The sequence below is a fragment of the Phoca vitulina genome, unplaced genomic scaffold (assembly GCF_004348235.1).
Source record: "Phoca vitulina isolate PV1807 unplaced genomic scaffold, GSC_HSeal_1.0 scaffold3, whole genome shotgun sequence".
Lineage (NCBI taxonomy): Eukaryota > Metazoa > Chordata > Mammalia > Carnivora > Phocidae > Phoca > Phoca vitulina.
In genome coordinates this window covers 75,686,001-75,707,360 of record NW_022589706.1, presented here as the reverse complement: position 1 = coordinate 75,707,360, position 21,360 = coordinate 75,686,001, and the positions used below count along the sequence as shown (strand labels likewise).

General features: G+C 39.2%; 1 pseudogene; it reads left to right on the top strand.

Annotated features, from left to right (window-relative positions):
• Positions 1-17,163: 17,163 nt before the first annotated feature.
• LOC116628424 lies at positions 17,164-17,967 on the top strand (annotated as a pseudogene).
• The last annotated feature ends 3,393 nt before the right edge of the window (positions 17,968-21,360 follow it).

The window sequence follows — 21,360 nt, the reverse complement described above, 5'->3', positions numbered from 1 at the left end:
ACCTGGGTGGCTCAGTCGGTTAAGGGTCTGACTCTTGATTTCAGTTCAGGGTCATGATCTCAGCATTGTGAGACTGAGCCCCGAGTTGGGCTTTGTGCTGGGTGTGGAGCCTGCTTGAGATTCTCTCTCTCTCCCTCTCCCTTTACCCCTCCCCACCCCCCCTCTAAACAACAACAACAAACAACAACAACAAAAACAACATATAGTGTAAGGTTACAAATATGTTAAACAAAATAATTTCAAAATAAATTCAGCAAAATGTAAAAAAGAATGTATCTTCAACAAATTGGATTTATGTGAAGATTTCAAGGTTGGTTTAACATCAGAAAATTTATCAACATAACTCACTATTTAGTAGATTGAAGGAGAAAAATCATAAGATTGTCACAAAAGATGCGGAAAAAGAATTTGATTAAATTCAACATCCATGATTTGAAAAATACTGCTAGTAAATTAGGAATAGCGGGGAGTTGCCTTTTTAAGCTGTCAAAATCTATCAAAATTTACAATAGGTTTTATGTTTAACTAGAAGAAGTGAAAAGATTTTCCTTTGCAAATGGGAGAAAGAAAAAGGTGTCCACTTCTATTCAACATTGTATTGGAGGGCCTAGAAAGAGCAGTAAGTGTGGAAATAGAAATGCATAGGAGTAGAAAAAAAATGTCATTATTCACAGATATTAATATTATGAACTTAGAGTTTGGTAAAGTTCCTGGGTTCATAAGCAGTTTATAAAGGTCATATTATATTTTCATATATCATTAACAAGCAGTTAGAAAATCAAATTTAAAATATTAGCAGTAGCATTGAAAATATCTAATGAAACAGATCTTATGAAAAAAATGTGGAAGGCCTTTATGCAGAAACCTCAAAACACTCCTGAGAGAAATTTTAACAAACCTGAATAAGTGAAGAGATATATTATATTCATTAAATGGAAGATACAATACTGTAATGCTGTTAATTTATCTGAATTGGCTTATGGATCTATAAATTCAGTGAAATCTTAGCCAAAATGGTAAAAGAAATTGTGTGTGTAAGTTGACAAAGTGATTTAAATTGATATGAAAATAAAAGGCTAAGAATAGATGAGACACTTGGAAAGAAGAATTTGTTGAGAACACTTGTTCTACCAAGTATCAAGACATTTTTAAGTATTAGGGATTTAAAAATATGGTATTTTGGCACAAGGAGCAGAAAATAAACTAGTAGAATAGAATAGAAAACCCAGAATAGACTCATGCATATATGAACACTTTATTCATGACAAAGGTGATACTGCAGGGAAAAGATAGTCTTTCAAATGTGCAGGGAAAAACTGGATATTGCTGTGGAAGAAGAGAAATTTAGGCCATTACTAAAATGTACACACAAAAATAATTCCAGATGGCATAAAGACCTAAATGAAAGGCCAAACAATGAAGCTTTTAGAAGACAGTATCTTCATGGCCTCTGACAATAAGGAAGGATTTCTTTTTTCTTCTTTTTTTAAAAAGATTTTATTTATTTATTTGTTTGAGCAAGGAGCCTGATGCCGGACTTGACCCCAGGACCCGAAGATCATGACCTGAGCCCAAGGCAGACGCTTAATCGCTTAATCGACTGAGCCACCCAGGCGTCCCAAGAGATTAACTTGAAATATAAAGACACAGAGGGAGGGGCTGGCCAGCACGGAGTCTGCTCACAGGGGAGCCCCTTGGCCCCGTGAGTGCAGGACGATGTGTGGGAGACGGTTAAGACTCGGGGGCCGCTGTCCCACTTTCTGGGGCCCCAGAGTTAGAGGCAGACAAAAAAACAAACAGAACTTTGGTCCAAAATCTGCAGGAGAGCGGAAACCCTGAAAGGTTTAAGAGCGCTTGCCCCCCCAGAGAGTGGACAGGTTAGGTGTAAGGCATCTGGAGGTGTCTTCGGGAAGGACCAGGCTCCGCTGCGCCGGCTTTTCCTGCCCTGCGACTTCATTACAAGGAATAAAATAGAAAAGTACAGTATGCAAAGTCATACCACAAGGAGGAAATGGAGATTACACTCCTACCATTTTTATCTTGCTATATAAAAAGTTACTTAAAACTATGTCTTTTGCATATAAATGAAAAAAGATTAGAATATTTGGTCAACTGGAAATATTGCTAGGCCCAGGTGTCTGCAGCTGCACCAAAGCGTAACACACAGCTTACGGTGGACACGGAGCTCGGAGCTCAAGGAGGACAGGGATGGTGCCCTCGGGGTCTTGCCCCAGGTCGGGGTCCCTGGGGCTGGGGCTGGGGCGAATCACACACTTGATTAAACGGATTGGGGGTGCCGGCTGGACCCTGCAGCTCACAGCCTCCCACTGCAGCAGACCCTGTGCTGGCCAGCCTCTCCCTTGGGCCTGGACCCTCGAGTTTCCGTGTTGGGGTGGAACAAGGGTGTAAATATTTATAATTTTTTTATACCTGTTGTAAAACGAGGAGCAGCAAACATGGTTTTTTATAAAGGTGACACAGATGTATATTTTGGTAACCTGCAGTCACAGACTCAGTATTGTGATGGGGACGCAGCACATTCCACTGCCCACACTATGGCTTGTAATGCAGAGAGAACAGAATTAAAGTGATTTTACAATTCCTAAAATAAAATAAAATAAAATAAAATAAAGACACAGATAGGTTGAAAAAAAATGGCTAGAAGGAGATATACCATACAAACAATAAGCATAAGCAGGTTGGAATGGGTATATTAATATCAGTTAATATACCTGACAAAACTAGCATCACAAAACAAGGCTACAGGGTAATTCCATACCTCAGTGCATAGACCTTAAAGAGAATATTGACAGTTAGAATCCAGTAGCACATTAATGCAGTAATAGTTTATACCCTCATAGTTTATACCCTCATTGGATTCATACCAGGAATACAAGTACAGATTAATAGATAAAGGGGAAGAAGTAATAAGAGTATCTCTAGATGCATATAGGAATCTTACAAATTTTAACATATATTCTTGACTTAAAGAAAAAAAAAATACCTTGCCTGGGGGAAGAACCCATTTCCAAGCTCCTTCAGGTTGTTGTCAGCATTCAGTTCCTTGTGGTTGTAGGATGGTGGTTCCCACTTCCTTGCTGGCTGTCAGTTGGGAGTAGCTCTCAGCTCCCAGTGGCTGTTCATATTCCTCACCATATGGCCCACTTCATCTTCAAAGGCAAAAATGGCATGTCAAATCTCCCTCATACTTGGAATCACTTTGACTTGCTCTGCTACTACCAGCAAGAGAAAACTCTATGCTTTTTATAGGTTAGGTCCAACCAGATAGTCTCTCTTAAGGTCACTGATCTGTACCAACTAGATAGTCTCTCTTAAGGTCACTGATCACTTAATTGCATCTAAAAAATCCTTTTGCCATGTAACCAGTATAATCATGGGAGAAACATTATGGGACAGAGAGCACAGAGGCCATTAGGATTCTGCCTGCAACTGAACTTCAGAGGATCGAGGACAGGATGTGAAGGTGGCATATGTACAAGTCAGCAGAGAGGTACTATGAAGCTGTGGAGAAATATTAACAACACGTGATTCTTTCTCTGTAATCCAAAAATAGTCTGAGTGGGAAAAAATTGTTCTCACAAAGAAAAAGAGTTAAAGAATGGAAAAAGAGGGGAGGTCTATAAGTTACAAATATTAAATTGCACATTTTTTTTGAACAAAGTGTCACTAACCACCTCTATCAATAATAATATGAATTATATGAAGACTATTCTGAAATTCTATTCTCTTGCCATCACAAGATTTTTATGTGGGATTATTTGAGATGTGTATCTTAAAAACTTTTATAAAGCTTTCTTTTTTTTTAACTTGTTTTTAAAAGATTTTATTTATTTACTTGTCAGAGAGAGAGAGAGAGAGCTCAAGCAGGGAGAGCGGCAGGCAGAGGGAGAAGCAAGCTCCCCGCTGAGCAAGGAGCCCAATGTGGAGCTTGATCCCAGGACCTCGGGATCATGACCTGAGCCGAAGGCAGACGCTTAACCCACTGAGCCACCCAGGCATCCCATAAATTTTTATAAAGCTTTCTTTAGTATCTCTCAAAAGTGGTTTCTATACAATAAAAAGAACCATCAAATTGGAAGTATGTTTTTCTTTTTCTTAACCCACTGGTACAAAATGGGTCACTAAAGCCTTTTTCAAGGGACCAATGGAAGTCATTTGGCTACTCTATTATTAACCATTTCACAATATTCCAAACTGATAGCAAGTGTGTGACTAATTCTATCCTAATATGGGACACTAATGCTACATGACAATTATTTTTAAAACATTTTAAAAAGTATTTTTTTAATTAAGGTTTAATAAATTAAGGTTTAGAAGCTTCTAAATGTTAAAATTCCATTTCATGGTATTAGGGTTTACTAAGTAAGCATGAACATGTTTTGTGAGAGCTTCCATTGTTTAGTGTTTATTTTGCATTTTAAGGATCAGTTGTCAGACACATGCCCGAAATAATCTCTGACACATAGTATCCAGTTCACTGCAGTCCAACCCGTTCTCATTTGAACCTTAGATACAGAGTGTGTAAGTTTGTTACTTAGAAGCTAACATCTTTTTTTCAACTTTTCATACCTATAAACATAATCTGAATAACAGTAGCCTGAGGAAAAGGCAACTTCCCCACACCGTCAATCAATTACAAGCCTCCCTTCTTCCTTATTTATACACCTCCAAGCTTTTAAAAAATGTTCTGATAACATCAATTGGAAAGGCATGGAAATTAATAAGAACATACTTTGTATCGACTTGGGTTTTCTTGGTTTCATTTTCATAACACACTTTCCACAACAATTTCCAAAGTTTTTATGAGGTAGAAGAAAGGCAGCATGTCATCATAGAAAGTGCCCTGCATTGGATGCAGGAGGTCTGGGTTCTGGGACTGAATGCTACTACCTACTTGGGTAATCTTGAACAAGTCTCTTAACCTTTTTCTGGTCCTAGTTTTCCAACCAATAAAATAGGTTGTATTAGATCACTGTTTCCCAAAGTGTGTTTCATTCATGAATGCTAAGTGCTAAAGAAAGTTTGGGAAAATTGGATTAAGCCAAATTAAGGAGGTTTCTTTAGTGCAGGACTTCACAGAACCTTCAGTGTGCCGATGTATGTTGTAAATTTCCAAGGGGGAGATACATTATTTAGGATCTTTAAACTTGCCTGACTATACAACTCTTATATTGAAAAGCATGTAATAGAAACACCATTGAGAAATGGTGAACCAAGAAATTTCTGAATTACCGTCCAATACCCTGGTTCTATAATGATATCCAGACCATTGTTCTAGCCCTTTAGGGACTACACTCAGATCTTGGTCTTAGACTTTAGGTCTGTTCTCTTAGAAATTTGTCCAGGGAGCAAGAGATGCAGGTAATTGGCTTTACAGTTAGTAGTGAAGACTTGAAGCCTAAGATACATTAGAAGCAAAATATCGAGATGTATGTCATTACTGACATTATTCACACTTGTGGGTAAAATAGGTTTGGGTTTTTTTGTTTTTTTTTTTTTTACTGTAGGAAAGAAAAGTTTTAAACTGTATTAATATTTTGCTTACTTTTTACTGAAATTGTTGAAATAAAAGAAAATTGCTATTTTGGCTTTTTAATAGGTGATTATTACAAGTATTAAAGCAAGAAAAAGATTTATGAAGCCAGCAGTCTTTAATAACAAATAGACTTTTCTCAGCCATAAAAAAGAGTGAAATCTTGCCATTTGCAATGATGCAGATGGAGCTAGAATGTATTATGCAAAGCAAAATAAGTCAGTCAGAGAAAGACAAATACCATAAGATTTCGCTCATATGTGGAATTTAAAAAACAGAACAGATGAACATGGGGGAAAAAAAGAGGCAACCAGAAAACAGACTCTTAAGAATAGAGAACAAACTGAGTGTTACTGGAGGGGAGGTGGGCAGGAGGGGATGGGTTAAATGGGTGATGGGTATTAAGGAGGGCACTTGTGATGAGCATTGGGTTTGTATGTAAGTGAGGAATCACTAAATTCTACACCTGAAACTAATATTATATTGTATGTTAATTAACTGGAATTTTTTTATTTTTTTGAGAGACAGATTGAGAGAGAAGGAGAGAGTGAGCACGAGTGGGAAGGGGAGGGGCAGAAGAACAGAGAGAGAATCTTAAGCAGGCTCCACACACAGCATGGAGCCTGAAGTGGGGCTCCATCTCATGACCCTGAGAACATGACCTGAGCCGAAATCAAGGGTTGGACGCCCAACCGACTGAGCCATCCAGGTGTCCCCAACTAACTGGAATTTAAATAAAAACTTGAAAAAATAAAAAAAATTAATTTTCAGCCTAAAAAAATAGCAAATAGACTTCTAAATAACAAATAGGCTTTTCTTTTCTTTCTTTCTTTTTTTTTTTTGAAAGAGAGAGAGAGAGAATCTTAAGCAGGCTCCATGCCCAGCACGGAGCCCCATGTGGGGCTGGATCTCACCACCCTGAGGTCATGACCTGAGCCGAAATCAAGAGTTGGTTGTTTAACCGACTGAGCCACCCAGGTGCCCCTCAAATAGACTTTTCATGAACTATTCCTGTCTAATTTTTCGAGGAGTGACATGTTTGCATATTATTTGCAGTTTAAAAGGATTATTTTTATACCTGCTAAGCTGCTCCACTGTTATTTTTGAGATATCTGTTTTTTTTTTCTCTTTGTATCATGGAAACTGTAGTCATTTAAATTTTTTTTTTTAATTGAAGTATAGTTGACAGTGATACCTGTTTTGAACACATTTTATTGACATCGGCTTTGACTTCTGGTGGTACCCTTTTGGCAGACATTTTTAGACAAATGTTCCCCACGTTATTGGATTTCATAGGTCAGTAAGATACATATTTCTAAAATTGGCCAGGGGAGCTTCCCGACTTTTTAATTTTGCCAAGTGGGGCAAGATAAAAGCAATTAGCAAACATTGTTAATAGAAAAATAGAAAAAAAATAGTTAATAGAAAAAAGTTTTTATTAAAGTGCTTTTCAATAAAAGAGTTGTAGAGTCGGGCAAGTTTAGAAAACCCCAAATCATGTATTTCCAAATTGGAAATCTAAAAGAAACTAGCAAAAACCCTCAAAAGACAAAAAAAGCAACCAGCATCTACTATCTCCAAAAGGTAAAAAAAAAAAAGAGAGAGAGAGAGAGAGAACATTTTAACACCACAAATTTAGAACGGTTGTAATATCACAATGAGAAGGGAAGACCTTACTACAAAATTCCTTTGGTCCAGGGAACAGCAACTGCTGGAGGGGCCGAGGTCCTGGTCAGTACACGATGCGCCCAAGTCCGTGCTTAGCTGTTGCTATTTCAGAAGCCACTTCCATCCTGCAGTGTTGGAGAGAGGAAGTGGGCTTTGTGTGTTTGTCTTAACAGCTCTCTCTATTGCTTTCACACTGTCTCTTACCACCGCTTTCCTTCTCCTTTTTCCCCCTTCACTGACACACGGTTTAGTCCCCTGCTTCCTTTATCCTAACTGGAAAACTCAGAAGCAAAATTACATGACACTGCTTCAAATACAGCAAAGCAATTCAGATGCCTGATTTCTCCATGGGAGGGAGTTGGAGGACAGGAGGCAGGGCAGGGTTCGACGGTTGTCCTAAATGCCCTTTTTGAATTTGGAACATTAAGCTTCTTTCACTGTTGCCTCGGCCTTTGCCTGCCCAGCAAGGAAGCATTTTGAGTCAATTATTCTTTGAAACATTACTTTCAGTGCCACTGAGAGTTGGTGACATTTTCCTTGGTTGCCTCTCATGACCTATTTATAGTAACTGTTTTAAAAATATGTCTGGTTTGACACTTTGGAGTCTATCAGAAATGTGGGAACATAAGTAGAAAAGGGTATAAAAAGTAACAGAAAAATAAACAAACTCAATGTATATTTTTTTAAGCATATAGGAGTAGTTTTAAAATCTATACCTCTCTGGTCCCAAATAGCAGAGTCAAGGTGAGAGCTACTGAACTGTATCTCCATTTCACCATATGGTCAGTGTCCAAGAAACCAAGAAGAGGTCAATCTCAAGGGACACATGATGGGGACCAGCACAAGTCCATTTGTGTTTGCATGGGCTGACACAGCTGCATGGGACCAATCCCAGCCCATAAGGTGAGGAGAAGTGCCCCTCAGAGCAGGGAAAAAACATTCTTTAACATTGTAATACTGATCAACACAAGCGCTTCACCCAGAGCATTCACGAGGCTATTTGGTCACTCTTGATTTCGGCTCAGGCGCTGGGAAGGTGTTTCCTCATCATATTGCATCCCTCTCTAGACCCATGATTCCTCACACAAGTCTGCAGCTGCCCTCTTGAACCCTGTATGTGAACCCTTGATGGGCCAACAATTCATTTCATGCACAAGGTCCAAAAACATGGCTGTAGAGGTCATCCTTTCTGTGTAGCCTATTATGGAGAAAAATTTTCTAACTATATCAAATTAGGTAAAATTCCATTCCCTTCACCAGTTGTGAAGCAAATGATGCATAAATTTGGTCTTGTTTCTTCTATCCTTTCTTTGCAGCTCTCAATTACCTACACAGAATCACATGGAGATACTTTTCCTTATTTTTATTTACATTTGAATGGGGAATATAATCCCATAGTTTAAAATTTTAAAATGCAGTAGGGAACCCCGTTCATGGTCTCCTTCAATTCATGTCCTGCCATCATCTAGCACATGTTTCTAGAAGTCTCCAGAGTTATCCATTTCTTGTCTCCCCTGTTAGGGCCCAAATGGGAAGAACACTTCTTTCTTACCCACAGGGTTTACATGAAGAGGTTTTTTTCCCTAAGTCTCTAGGCCTTGGCCCTATCCCTTTCTCATTCCCTCAGAATGGAGTGAGTTACATGACTAATGAGTTGGGAGAAAAAATGGTGTGTGGAGCTCGGTCCTTTCCTTCTTCTTCCTTTTGGGAGCAAAGATGAATCCAGCAACAGACTTTTTACTCTACAACTCCATCTTGGAAAATGCACAGGGTTGGCTCCCACATGGGGAAGATTGTAGGGGGCCAGTTCAGGTGGGCAAAACTGCTTTCTTCTGGATTCAGTATTGGAAAGCCTACTGTTGACACATACCTAAGTTGTGTTCTCGATATGAGCTTTATCAATAATAATTAATATTTTAATTCCAGTTGCCATTCTTTGTTTCCCATCAGCTGCAACATATTCTTCCAGAGATATAGACACATGTAAATTCTCCCCTCCTGTTCTTTAAAAAAAACTAGTGGTAGTGTGCTAAATAGACAACAAATGCTAGGAAAGCATTTGTTATAGTACATAGAGAAGATCCTCATTTTTCCTTATAGATGTATAGGATCCCATTGTGTTCTCTCTCTCCCTCTCTGTCTCAAATAAATAAGTAAAATCTCCAAAAAAAAAAAGGAAAAGAAATGCTCCAGTCCAGTTCTTTTAAAGATTTTATTTATTTATTTGTCAGAGAGAGGAAGAGAGAGAGAGAGAGAGAGCACAAGCAGGGGGAGCGGCAGGCAGAGGGAGAAGCAGGCTTCCTGCTGAGCAGGGAGCCTGATGTGGGGCTCAATCCCAGGACCCTGGGATCATGACCTGAGCCAAAGGCAGACGCTTAACCAACTGAGCCACCCAGGTGTCCCTCCAGTCCAGTTCTTCTAAAGCATAGTTGGGAGGGGCTCCTGGGTGGCCCAGTCAGTTGAGCATCCAACTCTTGGTTTCAGCTCAGGTCATGATCTCAGGGTCATGAGATTGAGTCTCGAATTGGGCTCCATGCTCAGCATGGATTCTGCTTGGCTTTCTCTCTCCCTTTCTTTCTACCCCTACCCCTCCCTTAAAATAAATAAATAAGTCTTTTATTTATTTATTTATTTATTTATTAAGATTTTATTTATTTATTTGACAGAGAGAGACACAGCGAGAGAGGGAACACAAGCAGGGGGGAGTGGGAGAGGGAGAAGCAGGCTTCCTGCTGAGCAGGGAGCCTCATTTGGGGCTCGATCCCAAGACCCTGGGATCATGACCTGAGCTGAAGGCAGATGCTTAACAACTGAGTCACCCAGGCGCCCCAATAAATAAATCTTTTAAAATAAATAATCATAGTTGGAGAAACAGGCTCAGAGCTACTGGGATTTGCTATGAGCATCTGCCCCTGGGGGTGGGGTCTATTGTCCCCACTCATCTTTATTTTTAAAATTGTGACAATGTGGTATTATAAAGGCATTTGTGATGAGTGCTTCCAGATTTTCTACCAGAAGTAGCTTAGGTGAGGAAACTGGATAGACATGGGGATTGAAATTAAATTTTTGTTGTTGTTGTTAACCTTACAAGATACATGAATATGTTGGAGATACAGGGTGTTTTAAATTTTTGTGGCATTTTAAAGCTGAACAGTTACACAGTGTTAGAAGCTGAGCCCTTCCCTCCCAGAGAGCTCACGGACTACTGGTCCACGTTTCTGCTGAGCTCAAAGGCCCTCCTGTCTTGTTTTTGCAGCTTTGGTCATTTCTAATCTTCCCTCTGAATCTAGTCTCTTTTTTCGCCACAGTATACCTTTGAGTGAAGAGAACCCTCACAAGCACTTCGCCTGTGATGCTGACCACAGTTGAAGGGGCAGGTGTGTGGTGGTGTCCTCAGCAGCCCAGGGCACTCATACCTTCGAGGGCCTGGCTCGCTGGTGGCACGGAGAGGACACGGAGCAGGAGAGGTTCGCGGTCACGTGCAATGTTCTGTGCCCAAGTTCACGTTGTCACCTTTGGAAAAACATAGGTGACTTTTCTTTTTGAAAGTGAGCATATATAGTACATTCATTTGTTGGTTTTTCTTCATGTTTTTTAAATGTTTTTATCAGAGATTATGTTTTAATCAGAGATTCAATCTATGAATCTTTTTTTAAAAAGATCATCCCCCTGCTTAAAAATCAGCTTAGTTATGGGAAATATAGAATAACTAATCTCTAGTCACAGGGAATAACTCTGCCTTGAACCATAAAAGAGACAAAGGAGATTTTCCTTTTCTGATACTGAATAGTTCAGTAACTCCTTACCTGAATTTCCTCATTCACCCGAAGCACCTCCGCTTTATTTTAAGGAGAGGAGAGGACCAATATTTAAGGGACATTTGTAGCTTCTGTTGTTCTTGGCCAACCAGGGAGTCATGTAGACTAACACTTTCTTCTGCCTTTCTTTTTACACTCACACACGAACATAAAACATCAACATTTTGAGAGATGAGCAGAGGAAGAAGAGCCTAGAGAAGGGGATGGAAATGGGGAGAAGAGTCAGTGAGGTCTCGGTATTTCTGAGCATGAAAAAGAGAGGAAAAGAGAGAGAGTATGGTGGGAGAGATGATCATGGCAAAGGAGGAGAAATTGTAGAGATTGGAAGAGAGCAGGAGAGAAGAAAAAAGAAATACAGAGAAAGCAAATTAGACAAGCACTTGATTTGATTTTGAGTCACTGATACAACTTACACATGGCTGTTCCCTCAGGAGGGGCTCAGGTGGGGCTCTCTCCCCTCCAGCACCTGTGAATGCAGGTCAGACATATTACAGTCTCTCACTGTGCTGTGAGGGAATCTTCATGCTGACACCATGTGCATTTTCTTCAGTGCTTTAATGACTGTTAGGGGGTATAGGGTTTCTTTTGTGGGCAATGAAAATTTCTGGAATTAGGGGCACAACTTTGTGAATACATAACATCTATTGAGTTGTACACTTAAAAATCAATAAAATAAGAAAAATAAGATTCAAGCCATACTTTTGCTCTTCTTTTCTAACATTGTTTTCCTCAGGAATGGGAAATGAGGTAGCCTCTCTTCCCTTCCCAGTTTAAAAAAAAAACCTCATGCTGAAGCATTGGTTCTTTGACCTGGACAAACAAACAAAAAAGCATCACTTGTGGTAGGTGTTTGTTGCTCAAGTCTGACTTCTGGAATTTTATTCCATTTGCCCATGGAAATGGGGGCTACTCTGTGTAGCTATACAAGTGGTGAGCACAGAGTAGATCTAATGTTTTCAGCTGCATTAAGAGCCAATTCTGATACAAGAAATCACAATAAGCCTGCAGTTTTCTAAATAAGTGGTCAAAGTCAACTGAGCTTCTGTTAGTGGTTTATTTTAATAGAAATGACCTCTGTGTTAATCCTGGAACCCCCACGTGATGAAGGGAGAGAATGTTCTTTCCTGCATTACCTTCTGTAAGGACATGGTTCATACATGTCCTACCTAAAGCTGGTGCCCAATAATTTCTGATCAAGATGATGGCAGCTTGGCTGTCCACTTGGTGCCTTAGTTTCTCTATAAAGAGCATACGTATCATGTGTCATCCTCCTTTCTTTGGAGGAAAATGGTGAGGACAGTCCATAGTACAGTTTGAATCTTATCTTTCTTAATTTGTTGATTTTTAAAAGTATAACTCTTTAGATTTTAGTATATTCACCCAATTTTGCCACTGTTGAATTCCAGAACATGTCATCAGCCCCCCAAAAAAGCTCTGTATTCACTAGTTGTCATTCCCCATTTCCCACTCCCCCAGCCTCTGGAAACCACTAATCTGCTTTCTGTCTCTATGGATTTGTCTATTCTGGACATTTCATAGAAATAGAATCATATGGTAGATAGCCTTTTGTGTCTGGCTTCTTTCACTTAACAGAGTGTTTTCAAGATTCATTCATGTATTAGCATATATTAATATTTCATTCCTTTTAAATGCAAATCAAAACCGCAATGAGATTTCACCTCATACTTATTAGAATGGCTAAAATCAAAACCACAAGAAACAACAAGTGTTGGCAAGGATGTGGGGGAGAAAAGGAACCCTCGTGCACTGTTGGTGGGAATGCAAACTGGTACAGCCACTGTGGAAAACAGTACGGAGGTTCCTCAAAAAATTAAAATAGAATTACCATATAATCCAGTAATTCCACTACTGGTCAACACAAAACACTGATTCAAAATGATGTATACACTCCTATATTTATTGCAGCATTACTTACAATAGCCAAATTATGGAAGCAGCCCAAGTGTCCATCCATAGATCAGTGAAGAAAATGGCATATGTATAAAATTGAATATTATTCAGCATAGAAAAGAATGAAATTTTGTCATTTGCAACAACATGGATGGACCCAGATGGTATAATGCTAAGTGAAATAAGTCAGATAAAGACAAATACCACATGATTTCACGCATATGTGGAATTTAAGAAAAAAAAAAGAAAGAAAGAAAAAAAGAGGCAAGCCAAAGTATAGACTCAAACCTATAGAGAACAAACTGATGGTTTCCAGAGGGGAGGTGGGGGTGGGTGGGTGAAATAGGTGATGGGGATTAAGAGTACACTTATCATGATAAGCACTAGTAATATATGGAACTGTTGAATCACTGTATTGTACACCTGAAACTAATATAACACGCTATGTTGACCACACTGGAATTTACAAAAAATACTTCCTTACTTTTTATAGCTGACTAATATTCCACTATACTGATATACAACATTTTGTTTACCCATTCATCAGTTGATGGATATTTGGGTTTTTCCACTTTTCAGCTACTATGAGTAATACTGCTATGAACATTCACATACTAGTTTTTATATGAACATACGGTTTAAATTCTCTTGGCTATATAACTAAGAGTAGAATTGCTGGGTCATATGGTTGCTCTATGTTTAACTTTTTGAGGAGCTGCCAAACTGTTTTACAAATATGCTGTAGGATTTTAATTTCTACCAGCAATGTATGAGGGTTCCATTTCCTTTGCCTCCTTTTCAGCACTAGTTATTGTCTATCTTTTTGATAGTCATCCTAGTGGGTGTGATGTAGTATCTCACCGTGGTTTTAATTTGCATTTCCCTATAGACAAATGGTATTGGATATCTTTTCATGTGCTTATTCGTCATTTGGAGATCTCTTTTGGCTAAATGTCTTTTTCAGATCTTTGCCCATTTTTAAATTGTGTTTTTCTTAAAGTTGGTATATTGTATCTTTTTTTTTTTAAGATTTTATTTATTTGAGAGGGAGAGAGAGAGAGCACACAAGCAGGGGGAGGGGCAGAGGCAGAGGGAGAAGCAGGCTCCCCACTGAGCAGGGAGTCCAACACGGGGCTCAATCCCAGGACCCTGAGATCTTGACCTGAGCCGAAGTCAGACACTTAACAGACTTTTAAGATTTAAATGGTAATTTTGAATGAATTTCCAGAGCCTGAGTTGTGGACTAATATGAGTGGGAAAATCCTGGGACCACAGTCTGGGGGGAGTCCCCACATTTTGGTGGTCTTTATCTCCAGGAACCCTACTGGGTTTTTACTTTGAAAGTCTGAATGTGAATGGTCTAAATGCACCAATTAAAGGCAGAGACTGTCAGTGTGGATTAAAAAAATAAGACCTAACTGTAAGAAATCTATTTTATATGTAAACACTCAGATAGATTACAAGTAAAGGATGGAGAAAGACATACCATGCTAACATTAATCAAAGAAAGCTGGAGTATATCTACATTCATTTCAGGCAAAACCAATTTATGAGCAAGGAAGGTTATCGGGAATAAAATGGGGCATTATATATATGATAAAGGATTTAATTCTCCAAGAGGACATAACAACTCTAAACATATATGCACCTAACAATGAGCATTAAAACACAGGAGTCAATACTGATAGAAGTGAGGGATGCCTGGGTGACTCAGTGGGTTAAACATCTGCCCTCAGCTCAGGTCACGATCCCTGGGATCGAGTCCCCCATTGGGCTCCTTGCTCGGTGGGGAGCCTGCTTCTCCCTCTGCCTGCCTCTCTCTTTCTCTCTCTCTCTCCTCTCTCTAACAACTAAATAAAACTTTAACAGAAAAAAAAAAAAAGACTGATAGACTAAAAAGAGCAATAGACAAATCCACTATTACAGTTGGAGAGGCCATCGCCCCTCAGTTAGTAACTGATATATCAAGTAAGCCGTAAATTAGTAAGGATACAGATAACCTAAGCAGAGCTATCAGTCAGCTGGATCTAACTGACATGTATAGAATACTTCATCCAACATCAGCAGAATGCACATTCTTCTCAATCTTAAATGGATTATTCACCAAGATAGACCACATTTGCAGTTATAAAACACACCTTAATAAATTTAGAAGTACAGAAATCATACAAATAATATGCCCAGATAATAATGAAATTAAACTAGAAATAAATAACATAAAGATAGCTGGATAATCCCCCAAATATCTGGATTTTAAACAATACACTTCTAAATAATCCATGAGTCAAAGAAAAAGTCTCAAAGAAATCTAAAAAATATTTTGAATTCTACTTGAAAGAAACCACAAAGGAAAAGATTGAAAAAGTTGACCACACAAACAATAGAAACAATAAAAGCTTTGATTGTCAAAAAACCTTACAGAGAAAATGGGAAAAAAACAGCAAGCTGAGAAAAATATCAACAGCAAATATAAATAGAACATTCAAATTTTTCAAAATCACTCAGACCTCAATAGATAAATAGCATGAACCATCAGTTCACAAAAGAGCAAATTCAAGAGTCTAATAAGCATAATAAAACATTCAATTTTACTAGAAATAAAAGAAATATAATTTTTCCTATTAAATTATCAAATATTTAAAAATTATGCTATTCTATTGAGCTATATATTTGAGATTAGTACACTTTACTGAATCTATTGAAATTCATTTAAAAAAATTCTATGCAATGTTGACAGGACTTTGGTAAGAAAGGCATTTTATACTTTGCTAGTGATAATTTACATTATTGTAAACTTTCTAGAAAACAATATGGCTAGTTATCAAGAGCATTAATAATGTTCATATACTTTAATCCAGGATTTCTACTTCTAAAATATGACAAAATTTACACACAAAGACATCCTTTATATGAGTGAAAATTGGGAGCACAAAAATCCACAATAGATTAATGCTTACATATATTATGATAAAGCTAGTAAGATTTTAAGAAGCTATCAAATACTGGTTTAACAAGTTTTTAGTGATAGAATATGTTTTGGGAATGAGCAATATACAGAGTTATAAATATAGTGTAAACACAATTTTATATTAAAATTAAAAAAAGGAAAGAAGGCATTATGGCAAAGTAATTATTGCTACAAGGTTGCCTCCAGCTATCAGAGTTACGGGTCACGTTTTGGAGTCGTTTTTTTTTTACTTCTTTATAATTTTTTGGCACATTGCATATTTTCTAAGTGAATATTCAGTACTTCAATAATCAATACTAAAAAGAGTAAATAAAAAATAAACTGCAAGTTTCTGGAATCCTTTGATTCTTGTTACTCCTCCTGCTGAGCTCTAAAGCATCTTCCAAGGTGAAGGTCAAAAGTCACCTCTTCTGTGAAACCTTCTTGACCCTCACAGATAGTCACGCACTCCTTTGTGTTTGTCAACTCTTTCCAGGTAGCTCTCTCACCCGTTGCTCCCACTAGACTGAGGAGAAGGAGTCATGTTTTGTCATCCTGTCTCCCTGGTATCCAGAACAGCACCTGGTACAAAATAGATATTTAATTAATCATGATTATGATTATTGGCTGGCTCAGTTCACTATCCCCTTGATTTTCTTGCTGGAGATTCATATCCTTGCCCAGCTGATATTCCTGAGAAACCAGGAAGCCACGAGGGCAAAGACATTCCTCAGCCCCATCAAGGACTGACTTTAGTTTTCCTGCTCATGGCCACATGATTAGAAGTTGGATCCAAGATATGAGTATCATTTCTGTCTCTGGCAGGAGAAACAGCATCATGTTCTGAAACAGAATGAGTAGCTTGTGGTTATGTCTGCCACAGCTGAACTCTGATGTTTCTTTTCTGTAGTAAATGGATTAGACTGTCCTAAATAAAACCAGCTGAAAACTTTTAGGTGAAAACATCTTCACATCTTAGGTCTCTTCTCTAGCTCCCTTAAGATCTGGTCCTGAGAGTAGCCTTTCTTGATTCTTGATTCTAGATTCTTGATTCAGGTCTGTACAAGCAGATGAGCATAAATTTTCTTCCTCTATGAATGTGTAGGAAGAAACTTTCCCACATACCTTTATACTAATGAGGTAGTTATAAAATACATTAGTCACTATGGCAAAAAGAGCCCAAATTTTGATGATGTTGAAGGCTGCTTTTCCTCCTAAAAATGAAAACCAGGTTAAAAAAAAAGTATATGCATCATTGGCTTTTTGTGCCTAGCGCAGCCATGGCTCGTGGTCCCAAGAAGCATCTGAAGCATGTAGCAGCTCCAAAGCATTGGACGCTGGATAAACTCACTGGTGTGTTTGTCCCTCATCCACCCACTGGTCCCCATAAGCAGAGAGAATGTCTCCTTCTCAATATTTTCCTAAGGAACAGACTTAAGTATGCCCTAACAGGAGATGAAGTAAAGAAGATCTGTATGCAGTGTTTTAAGATTGATGGCATGGTCTGAACTGATGTAACCTACCCTGCTGGTCTGATGGATGTCATCAGCATTGACAAGACTGGGAAGAATTTCCATCTGATCTATGATACCAAGGGCTGCTTTGCTGTTCATCGGATCACACCTGAGGAGGCCAAGTGTAAGTTGGGCAAAGTGAGAAAGATCTTTGTGGGGACAAAAGAAATCCCTCATCTGGCGACCCATGATGTTCGCACCATCCACTATCCTGATCCCCTCATCAAAGTGAATGACACCATTCAGATTGATTTGGAGACTGGAAAGATGGCTGATTTCATCAAGTATGATACTGGTAATCTGTGTATGGTAACTGGAGGTACTAACCTGGGAAGAATTGGTGTGATCACCAACAGAGAGAGACATCCTGGTTCTTTGGATGTAGTTCACGTGAAAGACGCCAATGCTTTGCCACCTGGTACTCCAACATTTTTGTTATTGGCAAAGGCAATAGTTTGTTAACCATGGATTTCTCTTCCCTGTGGAAAGGGTATCTGCCTCATCACTGCTGAAGAGAGAGACAAGAGACTGGTGGCCAAACAGAGCAGTGGGTAAAATGGTCTCTAGGTGACATGATTGGAGGTCTTTATACTTAATTAAAGATAATACAGCATGAATAAAAAAGTATATGCATCACTGAATGACATGAGACCAAAGTGAATGACATTAAATCCAAAGAGATGAGCTCTTACTCTACACATAGATCCAGAACAATGACAGTGGTTCTTTTTACACTGTGTGATAGTTGATGTGTCAACTTGGCTAGACCACAGGACTCAGATATTTGGTCAAACATTCTAGATGTTTCTGTGAAGGTATCTTTTAGTGAGATTAACATTTATTTTTTATTTTTATTTTTTTAAAAGATTTTATTTAGGGGCGCCTGGGTGGCTTAGTCGTTAAGCATCTGCCTTCGGCTCAGGTCATGATCCCAGGGTCCTGGGATCCAGCCCCGCATTGGGCTCCCTCCTCGGCGGGAGGCCTGCTTCTCCCTCTCCCACTTCCTCTGCTTGTGTTCCTTCTCTGGCTGTATCTCTCTCTGTCAAATAAATAAATAAAATCTTTACAAATAAATAAAAATAAATAAAAAAAAGATTTTATTTATTTATTTGACAGAGAGAGAGAGAGAGAGAGATCACACGTAGGAAGACAGGCAGGCAGAGGGAGAAGCAGGCTCTCTGCTGAGCACAGAGCCCGATGTGGGGCTCGATCCCAGGACCCTGGGATCATGACCTGAGCTGAAGGCAGATGTTTAATCATCTGAGCCACCCAGGCATCCCAAGATTAACATTTAAATCAGTAGAGTTTAGGTCTTAATAGAAAAAGACTCACACTTCCCCAAGCAAGAAAGAATTCTGCCAGCGACTGCCACTGGATTCAAATTGCAATTCCTTCCAGAGTCTCCAGACTGCTGGCTTACCCTGCAGGTTTTGGACTTGCCAAGCCTCCAAATCATGTTAGTCAATTCCTTAAAATAAATCTCAATCTCTCTCTCATCTTTTCCCTCTCCCTCTCAATCTCAATCTTTACATCCTGTTGCTTTTGTTTCTCTGGAGAACCTATTACCTCCTGCTATAACTGAATTGTTAGATCAAGCGATGCCCCTGTGGCATGTTACCATTGGAAAATAAACCTAATAAAGCTGTATAAAACCATTTAGAGCTGTGGGTGAAAAGAGAGCATAATCCTTAATTATTAACAAGGACATCTACCTCTTCAGGATTATGAAGTATATTATTGTTAACCTTCTTTATGAAGATGAAGCCATTAATAGTGGTCAGAGCTGTGGTTTTGCTTGGATCTTCAAGCATGATGGTATGGGCAATGCTGAATATCCCTAGTCTTTCTTCAACTCATTGGTAATGAAGAGTAGGCAGATAAAGCACCATCTATTTCCTGGCAAGCCATTAAATACTAGGGATTGATTCCATATTAGTTTCCAGAGGTTGTTTTAACAGATTACCGTGAGCTCTTTATTTAATTTTATTTATTTTTTTAAAGATTTATTTACTTATTTGAGAGAGAGGGAGGGGCCAAAGGAGAGGGAGAGACAGGCTTAAGCAGACTCTGTGCTGAGGGCTGAGCCCGCCACGGGGCTTGATCTCATGACCCTGTGATCATGACCTGAGCCAAAACCAAGAGTCAGATGCTTAACAGAGTGCACCACCCAGGTGCCCCACCATGAGCTGTTTAAAACAACAGAAATCTTTTCTCTTACTGTTCTTGAGGCCAACAGGCCAAAACCAGTTTCACTAAGGTTAAATGAAGGTGTCAGTAGGCCATGCTCCCTCTGGAGGCCAGAGGAGACAATCCATTCCTTGCTTCTTCTGGTGGCTGCCTGCCTTCCTTGACTTGTGGCTGCATTCCTCCACCTCCAGGGCCTTCCTGGCCACATTAGTTTTCGTTTCTCTTTAGCTGCCTCTAATCTGGAACAGTTTTTAAATCTTCCCTTGACTATCATAACTTTGAGAATTTTGTAGATCATAGGCCAGTCATTTTATAGGATATCCTTCAATTTGGGTCTGTCTGATGCATCCCCATGAGTAGGTTTTGATTACGTATCTTTGGCAGGGCTGTTATGGAAGGGGGTACCATGGCTCCGGGCAGTCTGTCAGTGCACACGGTTTACTCTGCTTCATTACTCGTCATGGTAACGTGGATCACTTGATTACAAAGGAATTTGCTAGTCTTCTCCAGTGTAAATTTACTGTGTTTTCCTTAGTGATTAGTGAATATTTTGAGGGGTGGTACTTAGAGATTATGTAAATATTCTGTTCCACATCAAACCTTCAATTTCTCCATTTATCTATCTAAACATTTATGTTTTGGATTATCTATCTAAACATTTATATAATGGTTTCCTCTGTCATTTCATGTGTTCTAATTCATTACTCTCATTATTTATTTCGATGCTCTGACTCAGACTTAGCAGTGGGAGCCTCTTCAAACTGGCTTCTTCCTTTTTTGTTGTTGTTTTTGTTTTTAAGGTTTTATTTATTTATTTATTTGACAGAGAGAGAGAGAGAGCACAAGTAGGTCGAGCAGCCGGCAAAGGGAGAAGCAGGCTCCCCACTGGGCAGGGAGCCCAATGCAGGACTCAATCCCAGGAGCCTGGGATCATGACCTGAGCTGAAGGCAGACACCCAACTGACTGAGCCACCCAGGCACCCCTTCTGTTTCCTTTTGACATGGGCCCATCTTTTTTTTTTTTTTTTTTTTTTTGAGCACTTCCTTAGTTATAGCTGAACAAGATGTTCTAGGCTCATCGTTTACTTTTTCTGTCTGAGCTCTGGAATCAGCTATTTTCCCAAGGGTCCCTGAATCCTTTAGTGAAGAATGATATTTATTTATTAAATATTTTATTTATTTGACAGAGAGAGATGCAGCGAGAGAGGGAACACAAGCAGGGGCAGTGGGAGAGAGAGAGAAGCAGGCTTCCCTCAGAGCAGGGAGCCCCATGCAGGGCTCCATCCCAGGACCCTGGGATCATGACCTGAGCCGAAGGCAGACGCTTAACGACTGAGCCACCCAGGCGCTCTTTATTTATTTATTTAGAGAGAGAGCACACATGTGTGAACGCAAGTAGAGGGAGGGGCAGAGGGGGAGAGAGAATCTCAAGCAGACTCTGTGCTGAGCACGGAGCCCGATGCAGGGCTTGATCTCACGGCCTGAGATCAGGACCTGAGCTGAAATCAAAAGTTGGACATTTAACCGACTGAGCCACCCAGATGCTCCTAGTAGAGAATGATATTTAGAATGAAGACCTGGGTGTTAGGTGTGGTCATTTCCACTGGAGAGTTGCTACTCCCACACCCTTTCAGGGAACAGTTAGGAAATTTATATATACACACACATTTACAATTATATTTGTTTATCTACATATATTGAAAACTATGTGTTCACGTTAATATCTTCAATTCTAATCCAACAATATAAGGTTCATTATAA